The sequence below is a fragment of the Sodiomyces alcalophilus genome (genome assembly GCF_042370955.1).
Source record: "Sodiomyces alcalophilus JCM 7366 unplaced genomic scaffold ACRALscaffold_5, whole genome shotgun sequence".
Classification (NCBI taxonomy): Eukaryota; Fungi; Ascomycota; class Sordariomycetes; order Glomerellales; family Plectosphaerellaceae; genus Sodiomyces; species Sodiomyces alcalophilus.
The window spans coordinates 2,316,380-2,329,016 of record NW_027263536.1 but is presented as its reverse complement, the minus strand read 5'-3'; positions in this window follow the sequence as shown (position 1 = coordinate 2,329,016).

Genomic DNA, 12,637 nt, shown 5'->3' with positions numbered 1-12,637 from the left:
CGTTACTAGGAAATACTGTTTAAAAAAGAAGAACGCCGAGGATTAAAAGGAAGGCCGTGTGGCTAAGGTCTTAGTAACCTTAGACGATAAGATAACTTATATAGGAGTCACGGATAACGACGAAGACTCGGAAAAAGAATAGCTTTAGTACGAAAACGGGTATTAGAGCCTACTATAGAGGAATAGAGGGATTAAAAAGGGTTTATATCTTAGTCGCGTAGTAGTTACTTAGCTTTTATATAAGCATAGATAAATAAGAAGTTAATTACTGCTCTTATAGATACTAGATATGATTATTACGTAGCTATAAGCGAACGTCTTATAAAATCCCTCCGCCTCCTATTAGTCGATAAGACTAGAAGACCCCTCTTGGGGTTCTCTGATACTATAGGGTCTATTAAGAGCTCTGGTATCGCTATATACGATCTTAAGATCGGTGGATATATATAACGATTATTTACTTATATAATACCAGGATTAGACTATAATATATTCCTAGGGAAACCTTGGATAGAATATAACGATATTACTTACTATATAAAGAGGCGTCGCCTTTATTATAGAGTAGCCCGGATAGATATCCGACTTTAGGGTAAAGTAGAGCCTGATAATATTAGAGCTATTCTTGGAGCTTAAGTAGTGACCGGGTTAGTGTTCGCTAGTATTATACGCCGGTTATAAAAGAAATAATGGTTCGGAAAGGAGGAACTTATACTTTACGTAATTAGTATTAAAGATCTCGATAAGGCCCTCTAAGGAAAGTCTTTAGTCGACCCTTAGAAGTATATCCTAGAGGAGATCCTATAACGATTTCCTGACTTATTCTCCGACTTATAAGTAAACCGCCTTCCCCCCTATTAACCCGGAGTTAACTACGAGTAAACCTCATATAAGGGCCTAACGGCGAAGAACCAGAACTACCCTAGGGCCCTCTTTATAATATATCCAGAGAAGAGTTACTAGTCCTGCGGAAGACCCTTACTGACCTAATCGATAAGGGGTTTATATAAGCTAGTAGCTCCGCCGCCGGAGCTTTAGTTCTCTTTATAAAGAAGCTAGGAGGTGGGTTATAATTCTATTATAACTACCGCGCCCTAAACGCGATTATATAAAGGGACCGTTACCCTTTTTTATTAATTACTAAGATACTCTAAAACCTAAAGCAAGCTAAATAGTTTATAAAACTTAATATATTCGCTGCCTTTTATAAGATCCGAATAGCCGCCAGCTATAAAGCGAAGACTATATTCCGAACTCGATTCGGCTTATTTAAATAGTTAGTATACCCCTTCGGACCAAGCGGCGCCCCCGTGTCCTTTAAACGATATATTAATAAGACGCTATAACGCTACCTAGACGATTTCGTTATCGCTTATATCGATAATATCCTGATTTACTTAAGTAGATCCCTCCGTGACTATAAGAAGAAGGTTAAACTAGTACTATAATCGCTAAGCGATCTAGGATTAACGCTTAACCCAGTAAAGTACGAGTTTAGTATAAAGACTATAAAGTACTTAGGGTTTATAGTTACCGCTAGTTAGGGTGTTTTATATAACCTATATAAACTAAAAGCGATCCGAGAATAGGAAGCCTAGACCTTAGTAAAGGGAGTCCGAAGCTTCCTAGGCTTTATAAACTATTATCGTATATTCGTAGAGAACTTTATGTATATTATGGTAGTATTAATAAGACTAACGAAGAAGGACTAAGCGTTCTCCTAGGGTCCCGATAAATAGGCGGCTTTCGAAGAAGTTAAGAAGAAGTTCCAAGAGGAACCGATCCTATAATAATAGGTCTTAAGTAATAAGACCTTCATAGAAACCGACTACTTAGGATTCGTATTAGGCGGGGCTTTGGTTTAAGAAGACGAATAGAGATATCATTATATAGTCGCCTATTACACGCGGCGACTTATAGGAGCCGAGTATAACTACCCTATTTATAATAAGGAGATATTAGCGATTATAAGTTACGTAACGTATTAGAGAGCCGAGCTCCTAAGTTATAGTCGCTTTATAATTCTATCCGATTATAATACCTTAGAGTATTTTATAATAAAGAAGATACTTAATAAGAGATAAAGCCGATAGGCCGGCGAACTAGCCTAATTCGACTTTATACTAGAATACTATAAGGGTGCTAATAATTATCTTACTAATACTCTCTCGCGAAAAGAATAAAATAAACTAAAAGACTTTTTTAATAAACGGGAATAAGTATAGTATATATAGTTAATTCCGGAGACCTTAATCCCTATAAAGATCCGCCTCCTTTATTAGAACCCACGGGTATTCGAAGCCGACGATAAGCTATAACGGTTATAGGATATCACGGTAAAAGAGGATAACTAGTACCGCTAAGCTATATAAGCCGTATTTAAGGGCGATTAATAGTTTCCCCCCTTTATTAGGTCTCTAAGCTTAGATTATTAAATAGGGGATTACCTTATAAGGACTATTAATAATCTAAGACCGTCTATAGGTACTAGGAGCTTAAGAAGGGAGTATATTATAAACGCGAGTAATCTAATCTATATATGACTCTATAATTAGAGGTTACCTAGGGCGAGAGAATATAATCGCTTTTATAATAAGACGCTTCTTCTAGCCGGGGATAAATAGAGACGTATATAGGTTTATACGGAACTATAATATCTATAACTAGAGTTACGCGTAGAGGAACGTTAGATAAGGACTCTTAAAACTATTTCCGATCCCTAAATGAATAAGGAGTAACCTATTAATAGACTTTATAACGGATCTACCGCCCGCTAAAAAGAAAAAGTATAGGTATTTATAGGTTATAACCGACTAACTTACGAAGGCTATTACCCTTAAAGCGATAGACTTTATAGAAGCGGAAGCTTACGCTAAATAGTCCCTATACTATTATTTTCCGTTTCATAGTATACCTTATTTAATTATAAGCGATGAAGGTTCTAACTAGATAAATCGCTTTTAGTAATACTTTTATAAATTAGCTAGAATTAAATAACGATTAAGTATGGCTTATTACCTTTAGACTGATAGCGCTACTAAGTAAGCGAATTAAAAGGTATAGGCGTACCTCTAAGCTTTTATCTACTACGCCTAAGATAATTAGGATAAGTTACTGCCTATAGCCTAACTAGTGTTAAATAACTAAGAGAGCTTGATTATAAAGATAAGCCTGTTTTTCCTAGAATACGGATACTATATAGACCCGATCTAAATCCACGAAAAACTAAGCGGCGATATTTAAGAGTTTATAGCCTATAACCTGCTCCGCCGCCTCTAAGAAGCCATAGAGTTTACCTAAGCCTCGATAATAGCTATATAACTATAATAAAAAGAGTTAGCGAATAAATATTATATCCCCGCTAAATAGTTCCGAGTAAGTAACCTTATATAGCTTTTACTCGCGGATTACTTTACCCCGCGATTATCGCGTAAATTAAGCTAGCTATATTAGAAGTATAGAGTGTCGCATAGGCTAGCCGAATACAGGCTCGGAACAGGTTGTTCCGGGCCCGAAAGTGGATTAGACCTGCTATAACGGGCTGGCCCCCTAAGGGGGCTAAAGCGGTAGCTCTCGCTTCGGCCGTTTATATAAAAGCATAACCCCTCTGCCACGGAACCGGCAAAAGAGTTTGCATTACTCTGACTGCCTGTCAGAGTAACGAGCTGCGTATATAAGGGAAGGGTGGATCCTGGTCTTGTACCGGATCTTAGTCATCGGGGTACAACCCGTAAGACCTGCTATAGGAATAAGGGCAGGATTTTTACACTACGATCAGAGATTTTTATAGAGTTAATTAAATTAATAGATCGATTGCTTATTTTTAACGTAATTAAGTTATACGCTGTTTATAATAATTAAGAGTCTTATTTTTACTTAATAACCTATTAAAGCTATTTACGCCGAGCTGCCTATAGCTATAACCACTATAACCTTGAATACGACTATCTATATAAGCCACGAAGACTAGGAGCTATAGCAACGCCTCTACGAAGTTAGGGCCCGTAGTAATAGAGTTTAGGACTTCCTACGCCCTGACGATCCAGCCCCTAGGCCGTAGCGGGCTACCCGCCCCGAATTTACCTCCTACGCCTTTATCGCTAACGTTAACAGGTAACCTACTAATGTCTCTAAGCTAACGGTTATAGGTAAGGCCGCCTACACCGAAGATTACCGCCGATATAAAGAAGATCGTAAGGACTATAAGGCCCATTAGAAGGGTATTAACGGCATACTTAAGTAAGTAGAAGAGTCTATCGCAGCGAAGAGATAGAAGGCCCTAATAAAAGGCACGACCCCGGAAGAGATCTACGCAGTAGTGTAAGCCGACGCCGCACCCTATATCGTGACCCGTATAAAAGACTCCTAAAAGAACTACGATCTTTATAAGAATAAGCCGCCTACTAACCTATAGAAGGTGGCCGCCTAGCTAAACGATTAGTAGGACCGGCTTTAGGACTATTATAACGTCGGGATATATAACGAACCCTAGGAGATTTAAATTAACGATTTCTTTAATACTATACGACTATTACGGGTTGACCCCGTGGAGATCATCCGGTAGAGCACCGGATCTTCCGACTAATCATATCGCGTATCTAGTAGGTCGCCGCGATATTATATTTAGGCCGTAAGCGCCTATAGAGATTTCTCCTTTTCCTCCTTTTCTCCTTAGCTTTAGATAATTTAATTATTCGGCCTTACTTTATAAATAACTTATAACCAGCCGCTTATATATCTAAAGCTTAGCGAAACCTATACGCTACGCCTATAAAGATGGATTATTAGTTCGATCCACCTCCCGGCGCTCCGTCACGCCTAGCGGGCGAGTCGCCTAAGGCTACGGAGTAGAGGAGGGAGATTATTAACCCTCTATAGACTTAGGTCGCTACCTTAACTACCCAGATCCAAGAATAACAGAACGCTCTTAACTAACTATTATAAGCGATATAAGACTAATAACGTATAGCTACGCCGCGCCTAGCTACCCTATTAGAGGAGGTTATATAAGGCTCCTAAACGCCTGCCCCGATATATACGTCTAACCCGACGCCCGCTATGAACTTATAAACTAAAGCACTCCTATTATTATAAAGGTTTAACGGAAAACGCTTAGAGTATATAAGCTGGTTATCCGAAATACGCGAGAAGCTCCTATTAGATTAACACCTTTTCTAGAGCCCTCGCGAGAAGTGGTACTTTATTAACGCCTATCTAAATAAAGCCCCTTACCGTGTTATTACCTCCTTTTAGGCGGCGGGCGGAACTAACGGTTATTATAACCCCGAAGACTTTCTTAATTACCTTAATCGTATCTATAAGGATATTAACGAATACCCTCGCGCTGCTAACGCCCTACGAATATTAGGATAATATAAAGATTAAGCGTTTAGTAACTTTATACCCGGTTTTAAATAATAAGTAGCTATTATAGGTAGAGGTTAATAGGATAATACGGCGAAGATTATATTCTTAAAGGGAGCTTCTAATAGTCGCCTCTATACCGCCCTTATTACCGCGAAACTCCTAAATAACTACTACGCGTGGGTAGTAAAAGTATAGAGTATCGCTTAGAGACTCGAAGCCCTCGCTATAAGGCTATATTTCGGTTAAATACCCCGTAATAATAATAATAATAATAATTACGCTCACGACTATAATGGTGACGTAAAGATAGGAGGGGTTAATCGAGTATAGACTAAGAGAAAAGAGATAAGAGAGTGCTATAACTATAGGAAGAAGGGACACCTTACTAGGAAATACCGCTTAAAGAAAGAGGACGCCGAAGATTAGAAGGAAGGCCGCGTGGCTAAGGTCTTAGTAGCTTCGGATAATAAGATAATCTATATAGGAGTTACGGATAATAATAAAGATTCAGAAAAAGAATAGCTCTAGTACGAAATCGGGCACTAAAGCCTACTATAAAGGAATAAAGGGATCAAAAAGAGTTTATATCGTAGTCGCGTAATAGTTATTTAGCTTTTATACGAGCGTGGATTAATAAGAAGTTAATTACCGCTCTTATAGATACTAAACATAACTATTACGTAGCTATAAGCGAACGTCTTATAAAGTCCCTCCGCCTCCTATTAGTTAATAAGACTAAAAGACCCCTCTCGGGGTTCTCCGATACTATAGGGTCTACTAAAAGCTTAGGTATCGCCGTATACGATCTCGAGATCGGTGGATATATATAACGACTATTCGCTTATATAATACCAGGATTAGATTATAACGTGTTCCTAGAGAAACCCTGGATAGAATATAACAATATCACTTATTATATAAAGAGGCGTCGCCTCTATTATAGAGTAGCCCGGATTAATATCCGATTATAAGGCGAAGCAGAGCCTAATAATATTAGAGTAATTCGTGGAGCTTAAGTAGTAACCGGATCGGTATTCGCCGGTATTATATATCGGTTATAAAGGAAATAATGGTTTAGAAAGGAGGAACTCGCGCTTTACGTAATTAGTATTAACGATATTAATAAAGCCCTCCGCGGTAAGTCCCCGGTTAACCCTCGGAAGTATATCCCGGAGGAGATCCTACGATAATTTCCCGACTTATTCTCTAACTTATAAGCGAACCGCCTACCCCCTTATCGGCCCGGAGTTAATCACGAAGTAAACCTTATTCCGGGGCCTAATAGCAAAGAACTAGAACTGCCCTAGGGCCCCCTCTATAATATATCTAGAGAAGAGCTGCTAATTCTATAGAAGACCCTTACCGACCTAATCGATAAGGGGTTTATATAAGCTAGTAGCTCCGCCGCCGGAGCCCTAGTTCTATTCGTAAAGAAATCAGGAGGTAGGCTATGATTCTATTACGATTACTATACCCTAAATACGATTATATAAAGAGACCGTTACCCTCTTCCCTTAATTATAGAGATACTCCGGAACCTAAAGCGAGCTAAGTGGTTCACGAAGCTTAACATAGTCGCTGCCTTCTATAAGATCCGAATAGCTGCTAGCCACGAAGTAAGGACTATATTCCGAACCCGATTCGGCTTATTTAAATAGTTAGTATACCCTTTTAGACTAAGTGGTGCCCCCGTGTCCTTTTAATAATATATTAATAAGGGGCTATAGCGCTACCTAGACGATTTTATTACTGCTTATATCGATAATATCCTAATCTACTTAAGCGGATCCCTCCGCGACTATAAAAAAAAAGTAAACCTGGTTTTATAATCGTTAAGCGATAAGAGATTAACACTTAACCTAGCGAAATACGAGTTTAGCGTAAAGACTATAAAGTACCTAGGATTTATAGTCACCGCCGGTCAGGGCGTTTCGTGTAACCCTAATAACCTAAAGCGATCTAAGAGTAGGAAGCGCCGACCTTAGTAAAGGGAGTCCGAAGCTTCCTAGGCTTTATAAACTATTATCGTATATTTATAGAAAACTTCGCTTATATAACGGCCGCCCGAATATAACTAATAAAGAAGGACCGAGTATTCTCCTAGGGTCCCGCTAAATAAGCCGCTTTCGAAGAAGTTAAGAAGAGGTTCTAGGAGGAGCCGATTTTACGATAATAGGTCTTAAGTAATAAGACCTTCGTGGAAAACGACTACTCGGGCTTCGTACTAGGAGGTATAGTAGTTTAAGAAGACGAATAGGGATACCGTTATATAGTCGCTTACTATTCGCGGCGACTCACGGGCGCTAAGTATAACTACCCTATTTATAATAAAGAGATATTAACGATTATAAATTATATAATATACTAAAAAGCCGAGCTCCTAAGTTATAGTCGCTTTATAATCCTATCCGACTATAAGGCCTTAGAGTACTTTATAACGAAGAAGATACTTAATAAAAGATAAAGCCGATAGGCCGGCGAGCTAGCTTAGTTTAACTTCGTGCTAGAATACTATAAAGGCGTTAATAACTATACTATAGATACTCTCTCGCGAAGAGAATAAGACGAACTAAAGGACTTCTCCGACGAATAGGAATAGGTATAGTATATATAGTTAATCCTAGAGACCTTAATCCCCCTAAAGATCCGCCTCCTTTATAAGAACCTACGGGTATTCGAAGCCGATAACGAATTATAATAATTATAGAATATCACGGCGAAGGAGGATAACTAGTACCGTTAAGCCACGTAAGCCGTATTTAAGGGCGATCGTTAATTTCCTCCCTTACTAAGTCTCTAAGCCTAGATTACCGAATACAGGACTACCTTATAAGGATTACTAATATTCTGAGACCGCTTATAGGTACCGGGAGCTTAAAAAGGGAGTATATTACGAACACGAGTAATCTAATCTATACACGACTCTATAATCAGAGGCCACCTAAGGCGAGATAATATAATCGCCCTTATAGCGAGACGCTTCCTCTAGCTAGGAATAAATAAAGATATACGTAGGTTTATATATAACTACGACGTCTATAACTAGAGCCGCGCGTAGAGGAACGCTAGATAAAGGCTCTTAAAACCACTCCTGATTCCCGAAAAATAAGGAGCGACCTATTAATAGACTTTATGACGGATCTGCTACCCGCGGGAGAGAAAAGGTGTAGGTACCTATAGGTTATGACCGACCGGCTTATAAAGGCTGTTACCCTTAAAGCGATAGACTCTATAAAAGCAGAAGCTTATACTAAACGGTTCCTATACTATTATTTCCGGTTTTATAGTATACCTTATTTAATTATAAGCGATAAAGGCTCTAACTAAATAAGTCGCTTTTAGCGATACTTTTATAAATTAGCTAGAATTAAATAATAATTAAGTATAGCGTACTACCCCTAGATTAATAGCGCCACCGAATAAGCAAATTAAGAAGTATAGGCGTACCTTTAAGCCTTTGTTTACTATGCCTAAAACGATTAGGATAAGTTATACCCGCCGCCTAACTAGCGTTAAATAACCGGGAGAGCTTTACCACTAAGATAAGTCCATTCTTCCTGGAACACGGATACTATATCGACCCGATCTAGATTCACGAAGAACTAAGCAGCGATACTCGGGAGTTTATAGCCTATAACCTGCTCCGCCGCCTCTAAGAAGCTATAGAGTTCGCCTAAGCCTTAATAGCAGCTATATAGCTATAACAGGAAAAGTTAGCGAATAAGCGTTATATCCTTACTGAATAGTGCTAAGAAGGCGACCTTATATAGCTCTTACTCGCGAATTATTCTACCCCGCGACTATCGCGTAAATTAAGCTAGCTATACTAAAAGTATAGGGTTACTAAGGTTATTAACCCGTATATTATAGAACTAGACGTACCTGCGAATATATACCCGAGGTTCTATATAGATCTCCTATGATATACGAGCGAAGACCCGCTTCCTAGCTAAGTCCTATATAACCCCTAACCCGGACTAATTTATAACGGTCTAAAAAAGATAAATAGATAGTAAAGGAAATCCTATACGCTAGGAATAGGAAGGTAGGCAGAGGCGTGGTAAGGGAGGCGTTAGTAAAGTAGGAGGGATACGCCTAGATATCCTAGGAACCGACGGAGTCCCTATAAGAACTAAGCGCCCTAGACCGCTATAAAAAGAAGTATAGCCCGATTAAAGTTAATAATAGACTATATAAATATTACTAAAAGAAAAAGGATTATAGAAAAGGCGGTAAGAATTAAATAAAGGTTAGAATAATAGTAAAGCCGTCTATATTAATTAAGTTAGGGCGGATAAGCCCCGCCCCTAGCTACCGGGTTTAGGTATCGAGATTAATATCGTTATAAGCGTCCTTATAACCGTTAACGCTTTCCGCGATAATAGGAGATAATATAAACGCCGCGACCTCGGCCTGCCTATCCGTCTTCTTTCCCTTAAAAGACTTAATATCCTTTACCTTAACGGCTATAACCCCCACGATATTCTTAATCACCTATAAGAACCGGTTAAGCCGGCGTAGGCCTTCTACCCCTATAAAGGTAATCGTCACGCTAAGAATAGGCGTAACGATAATAGAAGGCGCCGTGATAGGTATAGGTTTACTTACCACGATATAGGAGTCCCTATGGGGGGGGGGGGGGGGCAGGCGGTAATATATACTAATAAGCGAGGCTTACCGGCTCCCGAGTCGATAGGTATTAAGATAGGCTTATCCTCCTATAAAGTACTAGAAGCCTTTTTCGAGACCCCCGATGCCTTCTAGAAGGCCGAATAAGCCGCTATAAGTGCCTTTATCGCCTTAGGTCTATAAAAGGGGTTATCGTTAACTACCTTTACAGCCTTTAGGAGTGCTATTAACGGACTAGCTATCCTAGGCAGAGGAGGAAAGCACTTATAACCGCCCTTCGAGTAGTTATAGTATTTAGGGTTAGCTAACCTCGCTCCGGGTCCCGACTAGTCGCGATAGCGCCGCCTATCCTGGCCGGAGGTAACTACCTTCACGTAAATAAAGCAGAAATCCTCGCGGGTTCCTTTAGGAGGATATTTTATCCTATAAGCGCGCTTTACGGGGCTTTTAACCACTGTAAAAGCATCGCCCGCGGAACGCTTACCCTTAGCCTTAGCGGCTCGGGCTAGCTAGGCGCGGCGGTCTATAGCTAAGGTAGGAGTAGTAATCTCCTTACTAGCCGGGGCGGGAGTAGGTACCTCCTTACCGGTATTATTATTATTATTATTATTAGCCCCCTATATTATATATATAAGTTAATAAATATCGCGCGAGGCTTATAAGAAGAATAAGAAGATATACCTTAGGGGCCGGAGATAATCTCAGAAACTTAAATATCTTCTAGAGAGAGAGATAATAGGTTAGAACGATAAAACGGCGTGCGAAGGGGTGGTAGGCGATAAAAGACGTACTACTAATAGTAAAGGATATTATTAAAGAAGAGAAGAAAAACAGAACCATGGAGGTAACGGTAAAGTTAGTATTATTAGTATAAGCGAGTTACACGTTCAGGGAAGGTACGTATATCGGTTCCTTATATAAAAGGAACGACCCTATAACCCGCCTACGAATAATAATAATATCCTTATATAAAACGTTAATTACCCTTATAACTATAAAGAAAGCCCGCCTCGAGTACCCTTTGCGAAATAAAAGGGTTATTTAGGGTAGAAGAGCTGCTAGAGGACGTTATTTAATCGATAAAGAGGCGTTATTTAATTAAATAATAACGCTTTACTAATACACCGAAAATCGATGGCTTACTAAGGGGAGGAGGGTGGTAATATTAGGGGTTAACCCCGTGGAGATAATCCGGTAAAGCACCGGATCTTCCGACCAATCATATCGCGCGTGTAGTAGGTCGCCGCGATATTATATTTAGGTTATAAGCACCTATAGAGATTTCTCTTTTTCCTCCTTTTCTCCTTAGCTTTAGATAATTCAATTATTCGGCCTCACTCTATAAATAACTTATAACCAGCCGCTTATAACGACCCGCCTTAGGTAACCAGGTGGATATAAAGGAAGCAACGCTAGACCTTAAAATAGTATCGGCGATAACCCTCGTCGTGGAAGGGAAGAAGGCGGCGGAATAAATCAACGTGCCGCCTACTCGGGGCTATAGAATAGCAGCCTTCCCTGCCCTAAACCTAGGTAACAATAATAACGGGCCGTAATAGGCCGGGAGGGCTAACCGGACCGGAGCCTAGCGAGGCCGTAGTACCTACCTAAAAGGCAAGTTAACTAACTGTATAAGCTCTAAGCGCCGATAATCCCTCTTTTATAAGGACGAGTATCCCGCGTGCTTCCGCCGTGGCCACGATCTATAAGGCTACTAGATACTATTCCTAGAGTTAGCGCCAAAGGGCTTCTAAGCTAACGACTCCGTTAGGAGGCTCGTGGAGAAGTCCCTTAGGATAGACCGGGACCTATAAGGCGCCGTGGAGAAGATTAGGTCCCGAAATAAAAAGAAGAGGACCGCCGTTACCGACTATAAAGTAACCGATAATAATAATAAAGTCAGTGGCGGCGGGGTTAATAGCGATAATAATAACGAAGTCCTTAAAGAGGCGTGACTATATACGGCTATAAAAGCTGCTATTACCGACCACTAAGTCCGTAGTAATATTAAAGCCACCGATAATAATAATAAAGTCGGTGGTGGCGGCAGTAAAGTGACCGATAATAATAATAAGGTCTCCTTTAAAATTAAGGAGACCATAAAGCTAGAAAAGCTTATAAATGTATTCTATAAAGGCTAAGGTAAGGCGTTAAACACTATCCGTTATAGTAAAGTAACCGATAATAATAACGAAAAGCGGCGGCGACGGCGCTAATAACGGAATAGAGCCACGCCGGCTAGAAGCCCCGGCGTCCGCCCTCTTAGCCGCCGTATATCCTTTACGGTAATCTGCTATATTAGACTTAGGTACCACCTCCCACGTTTTTTATAATAAAAGCAGATTAACGGATTATAGACCGGCCCGCCCTAGTAACGTTATAATCGCCGGTACTATAACGGTGCCGATTTAAGGATATAGAGACGTTATTATTAGTATAGAAGGAATAGCCGGCCCGATAAAGTTCCAGTTAAAAGACGTAGCCCACTATAAAGATTTTATCTATAACCTAGTCTCTAATAAGAAGATACGTTAGAACGGTTACTAGTAGGATTAGGAGCCCCTAAACGATTATATACGCCGCCGCGATCGATTAATCCTTTATAAGCTAAGTATCTACTACGATTAAACCGTTATAAAGC